Source organism: Callorhinus ursinus, unplaced genomic scaffold (assembly GCF_003265705.2).
Source record: "Callorhinus ursinus isolate GAN/ISIS: 27379988/994484 unplaced genomic scaffold, GSC_fseal_2.0 scaffold24, whole genome shotgun sequence".
Lineage (NCBI taxonomy): Eukaryota > Metazoa > Chordata > Mammalia > Carnivora > Otariidae > Callorhinus > Callorhinus ursinus.
In genome coordinates this window covers 8,819,671-8,831,444 of record NW_027397086.1, presented here as the reverse complement: position 1 = coordinate 8,831,444, position 11,774 = coordinate 8,819,671, and the positions used below count along the sequence as shown (strand labels likewise).

The 11,774-nt window shown below is 39.8% G+C and overlaps 2 pseudogenes; both read left to right on the top strand.

Annotated features, from left to right (window-relative positions):
• The first annotated feature begins 594 nt into the window (after nucleotides 1-594).
• LOC112836670 (olfactory receptor 1J4-like) lies at nucleotides 595-1,526 on the top strand (annotated as a pseudogene).
• Nucleotides 1,527-4,218: 2,692 nt separating this feature from the next.
• On the top strand, nucleotides 4,219-5,170 carry LOC112836669 (olfactory receptor 1J4-like; annotated as a pseudogene).
• The last annotated feature ends 6,604 nt before the right edge of the window (nucleotides 5,171-11,774 follow it).

Sequence of the window (11,774 nt, the reverse complement as noted above, 5' to 3'; positions counted from 1 at the left end):
AATGTATTGTTGGATCCTATTCGCCAGGATTTTGTTGAGAATTTTGGAATCCATATTCATCAGGGATATTGGCCTGAAATTCTTAACTTTTACATCAGCATGGATGGGACTGGAGGAGATTATGCTAAGTGAAATAAGTCAAGCAGAGAAAGTCAATTATCATATGGTTTCACTTATTTGTGGAACATAAGGAATAGCAGGGAGGACATTAGGAGAAGGAAGGGAAAAATGAAGGGGAGGAAATCAGAGGGTGAGACGAACCATGAGAGACCATGGACTCCGAGTAACAAACAGACGGTTTTAGAAGGAAGGGGAGGTGGGAGGATGGGGTAGCCCAGTGATGGGTATTAAGAAGGGCACGTACTGCATGGAGCACTGGGTGTTATACGAAAACGATGAATCGTGGATCACCACATCAAAAACTAATGATGTACTGTATGGTGACTAACATAAATAAATAAATAAATAAATAAAATATCTAAATCGTTAAAAAAATTAACTCATGCACCAAGAGTTGTGAGAAATAAACAAATGTTATAACATGTTTACTGACATTCCCTATTTTCCGCAATTGCCAGAAGAGATAAAAACAGCATGAGGAAGGAGAACCGGAGCAGCGTGTCCCAGTTCCTCCTCCTGGGGCTCCTCTTCCGGCCAGAGCAGCAGGGCGTGTTCTTCGCTCTGTTCCTGGGCGTGTACCTGACCACGGTGCTGGGGAACCTGCTCATGATCCTGCTCATCAGGCTGGACCCTCGCCTCCACACGCCCATGTACTTCTTCCTCGGCCACTTGGCCTTCTCTGATATTTCCCTTTCATCTATTATAGTTCCAAAGATGCTCATGAATATGCAGACTCAGCAACAATCCATTCCCTATGTGGGTGTATTTCTCAGATGTATTTTTTCATAGTTTTTGGTCGTCTTGACAACTTCCTTCTTGCGGTGATCGCATACGACAGGTATGTGGCCATCTGTCAGCCACTCCACTACACCACTGTCATGAGGCAGGAGCTGCGTATCTCATTAGTAGCTGGGTCCTGGTTCTTCTGTTGCATCCATGCCCTGTTGCACACCCTTCTCTTGGTCCAACTGTCCTTCTGTGCTGATAATATCATCCCCCACTTCTTCTGCAACCTTACTGTGCTCCTGAAGATGAGCTGCTCAGACATCTCTCTCAATGAACTGGTCATCTTTACTGAAGGAGGAATGTTTTTCATCCTGCCCTTGAGTAGTATCTTGGGCTCATATATCCGTATAGGGACAACTGTGCTGAGGATCCCCTCTACTAAGGGACTCTTTAAAGCCTTTTCTACCTGTGGCTCCCATCTTTTTGTGGTGTCTTTATACTATGGGACACTTGCAGGTGTTTACTTTTTCTCCTCATCATGGGACTGCAATGACAAAGACATAATTGCTTCGGTCATGTATACTGTAGTTACCCCTCTGCTGAACCCCTTCATCTATAGCCAGAGGAACAAAGGTATAAAACAGGCCCTAGAAATATTTGTCAAGAGGGCTAACTTTTAAGTGACAATCACTACATCCGATTATTGCAGTCATGCACAGTGAGATATATCTCCTAAAACTATTGTATGGTTGGCAACTCTATGTAACTTAAAACGAATATACATTCTGCTGTCATAGTGTTGTTAATATGTTTGTTACTTGGATTGTTAAATATTCTTTACCCTTAATCTTTTCCTCCTTGTTCATCATCTCTTATATGTGCAAAATCTTATGTGAAGCATGCTGCATAATTGTAATTGTGGATTTATTTTTCCCCTTTTAGATATGCTCAGTTATTGCTTATGTATTTTATATGCTATGTTATTGATGACATGCAGATTTAGCATCATGATCTGCTCCTGTGTACTGATTCTTTAAAGCAGTGGTGTGCTGAAGCTGGCTTACATTGGCTTCAAGTTGAATGTGAACATCTCTTTCAACTCCACATTCAATGATATCACATTGGTAGACTGAAATCAGCCATACTGGAAATAATTACACTATGGTAACTGGCAAAGGCTGCAAAGCAAGGCTCCTCTCTCAGAGCTATTTTTATTCATTTAACATCATACCACTGCATTTATAAATAGGAGATATTTCTCTTTATCTCTAGCAGCAGCTCCTGCCTTAACATCTTCTCATCTACTTCTTCTGATTATTAGTAGAGCTATGTCAGCTTTCTTTTGGTTAGTGTTTACATGGTATGTCTTTTCTTTATTATGTTCAGTTACCCAACATATAGTACACCATCAGTTTTTGATGTAGTGTTCAACGATTCATTAGCTGTGTATAACACCCAGTGCTCATCACAACACGTGCCCTCCTTAATACCCATCACCTGGCTACCCAATGGTATTTCTTTTCCATCAATTTTCTTTAAACTGTTCTATGTCCTTATATCTGTGAGACGTTCCTCATTAGCACTGTGAAGTTAGGTTGTGTTCTTTTTAGATAGATCCATATTCATTGTATTTCTGGGGAATTTGATCTAGTAACATTTAATACGATATATTTGAATTTATATTTTTCACATTACTATATGTTTTCTTTTTTAAATTTTTGTTTAAATTCAATTAGCCAACATATAGTATATCATTAGTTTCAGGTGTAGAGTTCAGTAATTCATCAGTTGCATGTAACACTGAGTGCTCATCACATCATGTGCCCTCTTTAATGCCTGTCACCCAATTACTCCATCCCACCACCCACCTCCCCTTCAGCAACCCTCAGTTTGATTCCTATAGTTGAGTCTCTCATTGTTTGTCTCCCTCTGATTTCTTCCCATTCTGTTTTCCCTCCCTTCCTCTATGGTCCTCTGCCCTGTTTCTTATATTCCAAAACCATATGATAATTGTCTTTCTCTGATTGACTTATTTTGCTCAGTATAATAACCTCCAGTTCCATCCATGTTGATGTAAATAGTAAGCTTTCATCCTTTTGATGGCTGAGTAATATTCCATTGTATATATATACCACCTCTTATTTATCCATTCATCTATGAACATCTGGGCTCTTTTCATAGTTTGGCTACTGTGGACATTGCTGCTATAAACATTGGGGTGCAGGTGCCCCTTCAGATCACTACATTTGTATCTTTGGAGTAAATACCTAGTAGTGCAATTGCTGAGTCATAGGGTAGCTCTATTTTTAACTTTTTGAGGAACCTCTGTATGTTTTCCAGAGTGTCCGAACTGCAGGATACCAGGCACATACTCTCACCCTGGCCCTAACCCTAACCCTAGATCTGAGAAAAAAAAATAAGATGTGGTACACGCACACACACACACGCTAAGATGTAGTACACACACACACACACACACACACACAATGGAATAATAGCTATCAAAAAGAATGAAATATTGCCATTTGCAACAACATGGATGGAGCTAGAGAGTATTATTCTAAGTGAAATAAGTCAGAGAATGACAAATACCACATGATCTCCCCTCATATATGGAATTTAAGAAACAAAACAAAAGAGCAAAGGGGAAAAAAGTGTTAAACATAGTGGGTGAAATTTTAATAAGAAAAAAGTTAGGGTTATATCATTTTAAAGTATCTACTCAAATGATACTAATTACAGAAGTTAAAATAGTAACTTTACAGTAGAGAACCTGGCAGACACCACTTTAACCAACTGATCAAGGATAAAATCACTAGTCTGATATTATGAAGCCAGGTTCACAGGAGAATGACAACACCCCAACAATGCCACCTCAGCACTGGAGTCTCATGTCATTTTAAGGCATTTAAATAACTGACACCAGTTTTCCAAGGGTCATCTACTATTTCTGCCACAGTGAACTATTACAGTTGGGCTGTGTCTTGGTGTAGTAAATTATCCCTCTACATTCAAAAAGATCTATACTCATAGAGGGCAAGGTCTTTGCCTTTCTTGTTTATGTCTACATTCTCATTCCTTAGTAGAGGTCCTGATACAGACTCAATGTTCAGTGGAACAATGGTTGAGTAAAACAGCAAACACCCTCTTACTTTATGCAATGAGGTCTTGTTGGCTGCTCTTGGGTGAGATGTTTTCCTGGAGCCAGAATGGGACAGAGTGAAGGTACATGCATTCACAGGTGTGAAAAATTAATGAGTTTAGTTAAAAATTTATTGCTTTCCCAAAAAATTACAGTATGAGATGTGATAGTTCTTTCTAGGTTTCTGAGATTCCCAAAACTTCTTCATCTCTAGCATATAGAAAAGCAGTATGAGGTCAGAGAACCAGAGCTGCATGTCCAAGTTCCACCTCCTGGGCTCCCCCATCTGGCTGGAGCAACAGGTCATGTTCTTTGCCCTGTTCCTAGGCATGTGTCTGACCATGGTGCTGGGAAACCTGCTCATCAGGCTAGATTCTTGCCTCCACACCCCCATACCTCTCCCTCAGCCACTTGGCTTCACAGATGTCTCCTTTTCATCTGTCACTATTCCTAAGATGATGATAAACACGGATGCTTGAGATCAGTCCATCCCTTATGCTTGGTGCATTTCACAAATGTATTTCTTCACTAATTTTAGTTGTACTGATAGCTTTCTTCTCACAGTGATGGCCTATGACAGGTCTGTGGCCATCTGTTACCCTCTCCATTATACCACCATCTTGAGGAATGAGTTTTGTATCATCCTAGTGGCTAGGTCCTGGTTTTTATCTTGTACCCATGCTCTGTTGCATGCCTTCTTCATGGACTGTTGTCCTGTGCAGGAACTATTGTTCGCCACTTTTGTAATCTTGCTGTTTTGCTAAAGTCCTCCTGCTCAACACCTCCTGCAATAGGCTGCTTATTCTCATTGAGGGAGGACTGATCTTCATCCTGCCATTGAGTGGTATCTTGGGCTCGTATATCCACATGGCATGCATCATTCTGAAGGTCCTCTCCTCCAAAAGAAACTTCAAAGCCTTGTCCACATGTGGCTCCCACCTCTCTGTAGTGTTTTTATACTATGGGACAATTGCTGGTGTTTACTTTTTCCCTTCATCAGGCAACATACTTGCTTCTGTGATGTACATGGTGGTCACCCCCATGCTGATCCTCTTCATCTATAGTCTGAAGAATAAGGACATGAAACGTGTTCTTCAGAAAATCTTTAGAGCCAAGGACTCTAAAGAGTCCTTGGTGTTGTTCATTCAACCTTGCTGTCATGGGTACTCTTGGGGGCTGTAAATGTGTTTCTTTTAAAAGTTGTAACCTGGCTAGGTCTTTTTTTTATGGATTTATTTATTTTTTTTAAAAAATTTTATTATGTTCAGTTAGCCAACATATAGTACATCATTCGTTTTTGATGTAGTGTTCAATGATTCATTAGTTGCATATAATACCCAGTGCTCATCACAACACATACCCTCCTTAATACCCATCATCCGGCTACCCCTTCTGTAACCCTCAGTTTGTTTCCCGGAGTCCAGAGTCTCTCATGGTTTGTCTCCCTCTCTGATTTCTTCCCCTTCAGTTTTCCCTCCCTTCCCCTATGGTCCTCCCTGCTATTCCTTATGTTCCACAAATAAGTGAAACCATATGATAATTGACTTTCTCTGCTTGACTTATTTCACTTAGCATAATCCCCTCCAGTTCCATCCATGTCAATGCAAATGGTGGTTATTCATCCTTTCTGATGGCTGAGTAATATTCCATTGTACATATGGACCACATCTTCTTTATCCATTCATCTGTTGAAGGGCTAGGTCTTATTAAAAACACTTTTAACTCTTAACTTTCTTTTCTCGGTCTAATTTTAAGTTTCTTCTCATATTTATGTTCACCTGATTGTTCTTTTTCTCTACCTGCTGTCTGGGTTGTGTGCATTAATATTCTGCAGTGAAACTACAAGCCCTCCTGTACCCTGAAGTTCTCTGCAAGCTTGTGAAATTTCGGTGCCCATTTCCCTGGGCTTTAGGAAGTTTTAGAGTCTTTATTTTTTTCTTTGTAACCCTATCTGGTATTGATATCAACACCTATCTATCTGAGTTTTCACAATACCACTAGAGCTCACTTACTTCATGTGTGAGAAATCCAGAAGTCACCAAACTGCTGTATCTATGAAACAGATGAGAGTAGCTATTGCAGCTGGCATTCATCAAACATTCAAATGTATATTTATTTACTCCTGAGCACATTTCTCTTATAAAGATGTTAATATTTTTCATATTTACAGAGAATCAAACTAAAACCCAGGGATAGGAACTGAGTAGCTGTCATAAGATTTAACCTCAGACATGTGTGACTTCAAAAAATCATGTGTTTAACCATATTATTTTATTGCCATTATTTTGATTTCATATATGATTGGTCAGTTTGGCTGTTTTATAGATAAAGCATAGAGTATGTACTCTTTTGTGTTTCCATTTTGTTTTGTTCTGTATAGTTATGGTTAACTCATTCTCACGGCTTTATAATTTCCAATTGTGTCTATACTCCTTAATTTATTTTCCATTGTAGTTCTGATTGACATTGGGTAGTTCCCAGTTTGGGGCTTGTGTATATACCTCAAAATGGAATTTTTGGATGAAAATTTATGTACACTTCAATTAATTAATGGATAATATTTTTAAACGTTAGACAAAGTGCTCCTCCCTGTAATATACTCACTCACCAACATTTATACTGTCCATCTTTTCTACTGTACACATTCTTATGGGTTTGTAGAAGTCATGTGTTATGGTTTTAATTTGCATTTGTCTGATAACTCATGTCGTTTATCTCCTTTACCTGTGCTTATTGGTAATTTGGGTATCCTCTCTTGTAAATGATCTGTTCTTAGTCATTTGCTGCTGTTTTATTGGGTAGTCTGTTCTTTCTTATTGGTTTCTAGGAGTTCTTCATGTATATGTATATTCCTGGATATAAACCCTTTGCTGGATATATGTACTGAGAATTTATTCTTCTGTAATGTGGCTTGCTTTTTTTTTTTTAATTTTTCAAGTTTTTTTTTAATTATGTTCAATTAGCCAACATATAGTACATCAGTAGTTCTTGATGTAGTATTCGACGATTTAAGGCTTGCTTTTTCTTTTTTTCTTTTTTTTAATTTCAGAGGTAGAATTTAGTGACTCATCAGTTGCATGCAATACCCAGTGCTCACTACTTCAAGTGCCCTCCTTAATTCCCATCACCCAATTCATCCCCCCATCCACCTACCCTCCAGCAAACCTGTTTGTTTCCTATAGTTAAGACTTGTCTCTTATGGTTTGTCTCCCTCTCTGTTTTCTTTCCTTTTTTTAAAGGTTTTATTTATTTATTTGACAGAGAGAGACAGCAAGAGAGGGAACACAAGCAGGGGGAGTAGGAGAGGGAGAAGCAGGCTTCCTGCAGAGCAGGGAGCCCGATGCGGGGCTCGATACCAGGACGCTGGGATCATGACCTGAGCCGAAGGCAGATGCTTAACAACTGAGCCACCCAGGCACCCCACCCTCTCTGTTTTCATCTTATTTTATTTTCCCTTCCTTTCCTCTAGGTTCATCCCTTTTGTCTCTTAAATTCCACATATGAGTGAAATCATATGATATTTGTCTTTTCTCTGACTGACTTATTTTGCTTAGCATTTCGGCTTCCTTTTCCATAATCTTTATGGGTCTTTTGATGAATTATATATCTTAATGTAGTCATTATATATTAAGATTATATATCTTAGGGGCGCCTGGGTGGCTCAGTACATTAAGCGCGTGCCTTTGGCTCAGGTCATGATCCTTGAGTCCCAGGATTGAGCTCCGCATCGGGCTCCCTGCTCAGCAGAGAGCCTGCTTCTCCCCCTGCCCCTCACCCTGCTCGTCCTCTCTCTCTCAGTCATTCTCAAATAAATAAATAAAATCTTTAAAAAAATGTTGTATATCTTAATGTTGTCATATGTATTATATTTTTTTCCTATGTGGCTAACTTCATATCTGATTTAAGAAATTTTTATTTCCCAAAATAAATTGAAGATATTCCCCTAAGTTTTTATCTTAAAAAGATTCTTCTTTGGGGTACCTGGGTGGCTCAGTCAGTTAAGCATCAGATTCTTGATATCAGTTCAGGTCATGATTTCTGTGCTGAGAGAGATTCTCTCTCTTCCTCTCCCTCTGCCCCTCCCACCCCGCTCATGTGCTCTCTTTCTTTCTCTCTCTCTCTTAAAAATAAAAAAGATTCTTGTTTTTCTTTTAATATGTGCATCTAAAGTCCAGTTGGGTTCACTTTTGGTGTATGTTTTAAGGTACAGACACACAATTAATTTTCTTCTGTATGGGTAGCCAATAGGTAAATATTACAACAATTTATTAAAAAATCCATCTTTCTCTGGTTGATCAAGTTTGCAACATAACAAACTTCTCTGTAGTCTATCTGGGTAAATCTGTTTTTAATTTTTTGTGCTAGGGCTCACTTATCACAGCACAGATAATCAAGATTCATTGTACAGCAGTTAGGCACAAGAATGTGGTAAAAATATTAGGTCAGGATAAATGGTCTACATAAACGCTACATCTCAAAGGTAGATGGGGTAATTCCTATGTATAAAATTCATAAAATATTTTTAGGATATTTAAATAAAAGATACTATTATAAAATATTACTTTGATCTTTATCATTGCTGAAATGTATTGCCTTATTAAAGAGTACAAATTATAACTGACAGTACTAATTTTCCAAACAATAAATCATTTCCATGAAAATTGCATGGTACTGAGGGGCACAGATTCTTTTAATTCTTGAGTCTGTAGTGAGTACAAAATACTCGTAGTCTTTTGTATAGTGCATTTTGTCACTTTACAGGTTTACCCTAATTAGGGCTTGTTTAAATGATGTTGCTAAAGTCAGAGAGTAATAGTTAAGAACGTAAATTAAAAATTAAAACAGGGGGCGGAGCAAGATGGCGGAGGAGTAGGAGACCTGGATGTCGTCTGGTCTCAGGAATTCAGCTGGATAGGGATCAAACCATTCTGAACACCTACGAACTCAACAGGAGATCAAAGAAAAGAATAGCAGCAATTCTCTGAACAGAAAAGCGACCATTTTCTGGAAGGTAGGACGTGCGGAGAAGTGAATCCCAGGTGATATTCGGGAGGATAGACGGTGGGGGAGGGGGCCTCCATCGGCCGCTTCTGGCAAGTGATAGAGCCGCGGAGCACAAAATCAGAACTTTTGGGACGTTGGATCCGCTGAGGGACGTCGCTCCAGTGGCTAAGCTGGGGTGGAACCCTCGTGGGACAGTGTGGTCTCAGGACCCTCGAGGTCACAGAAAGACCGGGGGTGCCTGAGTGCGGCAGAGATCCCAGGTATCAAAGCGGGGAAGCCGGCTGCAGAGACGGAGCCGAGGCGCGGGCTCTCAGCTCGGGGTGGCCATAAACTGTGATCCGCGGCCTCGGGCCACTGCTCCTCCAGCTGGGACCCAACAAGCGGCAGACCCGGGGAGACTCCCCTTCCTCCCCCAGGAGGAGCAGCGCGGGAGCGCACCGCAGGGATTTGCTGGGTTTGGAGACTCCACATGGGGTCGGGTGCCAGAGATAGAAACGCTTGATCACAGGCCGGGTGAGCACGGAGTGCGGCCGGAGACCGGGGACACGGGAGTGACTGCTTTTCTCTGGGGGCACACTGAGGAGCGGGGCCCCGAGTTCTCAGCTTCTCCGGGCGGAGATTGGGAGGCCACCATTTTCGCCCTGGTCCTCCAAAGCTGTACCGAGAGCGTGCAGGGAACAAAAGCTCCAGAGAGCAAACCCGAGCAGATTCCTTAGCCCGGACCGACAAGGGCGGGGCAATTCCGCCTCCAGCAAAGACATTTGGGAACCACGGCAACAGGCCCCTCCCCCAGAAGATCAGCACGAACAGCCAGCCAAGACCAAGTTTACCGATCAATGAGAACGGCAGAACTCCAGCGCTAGGGGAATACTGCACATAGAATTCATGGCTTTTTTTACCATGATTCATTAGTCTTTCAAAGTTAATTTTTTAACTTTTTTTAATTTTTCTTTTTCCCTTTTTCAACCAACATCTTATCAATCCCTTTTTTAAAAATTTTTTTTTATTTTTCATTTTTAGAGTCATATTCTATCCCTTCATAGTAGTTACCCTTATTTTTGGCAGATATACATATATATATAAGTTGTCCTCTTTAAAATTTTGAGATACATTTTCTTCTAACAGATCAAAATATACCCTAAATCTCTAGTGTATGGCTTTGTTCTAGTCTCCTGCCTGATCACATTCTCTCCCTCCCGCTTTTTTTTTTCTTTCTTTCTTTCCTTTTTTTAAATCCTCTTCTTTCTTTTTTCAAACATCTTCTTATCAATTCCTTTTTTAAAATTTTTTATAATTTTCATCTTTACAGTCATATTCCATCCCTTCATTGTATCAACCCTTATTTTGTACATATATAAGTCTTTCTTTCTTTAAAATTTTAGGAGGCACTTTCTTCTAACAGACTAAAATACACCCAAAATCTAGTGTGTGACATTGATCTATGCACTAGCCTGATCATATTTGATCATATTCTGTTCTTTTTTTTTTGTTCTGTTTTTGTTTGTTTTTCTCTTTTTTTTTTCTCTTTCTTTTTTCTTTCTTTCCCTTTCTTTTCCCGTGGTTTCAGGTCTTCTCTGATTTGATTAGAGTATATTTTCTGGGGATGTTGTTAATCTGTTAGCATTTTGTTCTCTCATTCATCTATTCTCCTCTGGACAAAATGACAAGACGAAAAAATCACCTCAACTAAAAGAACAAGAGGTAGTACCGTCTGCCAGGGACCTACTCAATACGGATATTAGTGCGATGTCAGACCTAGAGTTGAGAATCATGACTATAAAGATACTAGTTGGGCTTGAAAAAGCGTGGAAGTTATTAGAGAAACCTTTTCTGGAGAAATAAAAGAACTAAAATCTAACCAAGTCGAAATCAAAAAGGCTATTGATGAGGTGCAATCAAAAATGGGGGCACTAACTGCTAGGATAAATGAGGCAGAAGAGAGAATCAGCGATATAGAAGACCAAATGATGGAAAATAAAGAGGCTGAGAAAAACAGAGAGAAACAACTATAGGATCACAAGGGCAGAATTCGAGAGATAAGTGATACGATAAGACGAAACAACATTAGAATAATTGGGATCCCAGAAGAAGAAGAAAGAGTGAGGGGCAGAAGGTATATTGGAGCAAATAATAGCAGAGAACTTCCCTAATGTGGGGAAGTAAAACAGGCATCAAAATCCAGGAAGCACAGAGAACCGCTCTCAAAATCAATAAAAATAGGTCAACACCCCGACATCTAAGAGTAAAACTTACGAGTCTCAGAGACAAAGAGAAAATCCTGAAAGCAGCTCAGGAGAAGAGATATGTAACCTACAATGGTAGAAACATTAGATTGGCAACAGACCTATCCACAGAGACCTGGCAGGCCGGAAAGGACTGGCATGATACCTTCAGAGAACTAAATGAGAAAAATATGCAGTCAGAATACTATATCCAGCTAGCTGTCATTGAAAATAGAAGAAGAGATAAAAAGCTTCCAGGACAAAAACAAACTAAAGGAATTTGCAAACACGAAACCAGCCCTACAAGAAATATTGAAAGGGGTCCTCTAAGCAAAGAGAGAGCCTAAAAGAGACATGGACCAGAAAGGAATACAGACAATATAGAGTAACAGTCACCTTACAGGCAATACAATGGCACTAAATTCATATCTTTCAATAGTGACCCTGAATGTAAATGGGCTCAATGCCCCAATCAAAAGACACAGGCTATCAGATTGGATTAAAAAACAAGACCCATCCATATGCTGTCTGCAAGAGACTCATTTTAGACCCAAAGACAC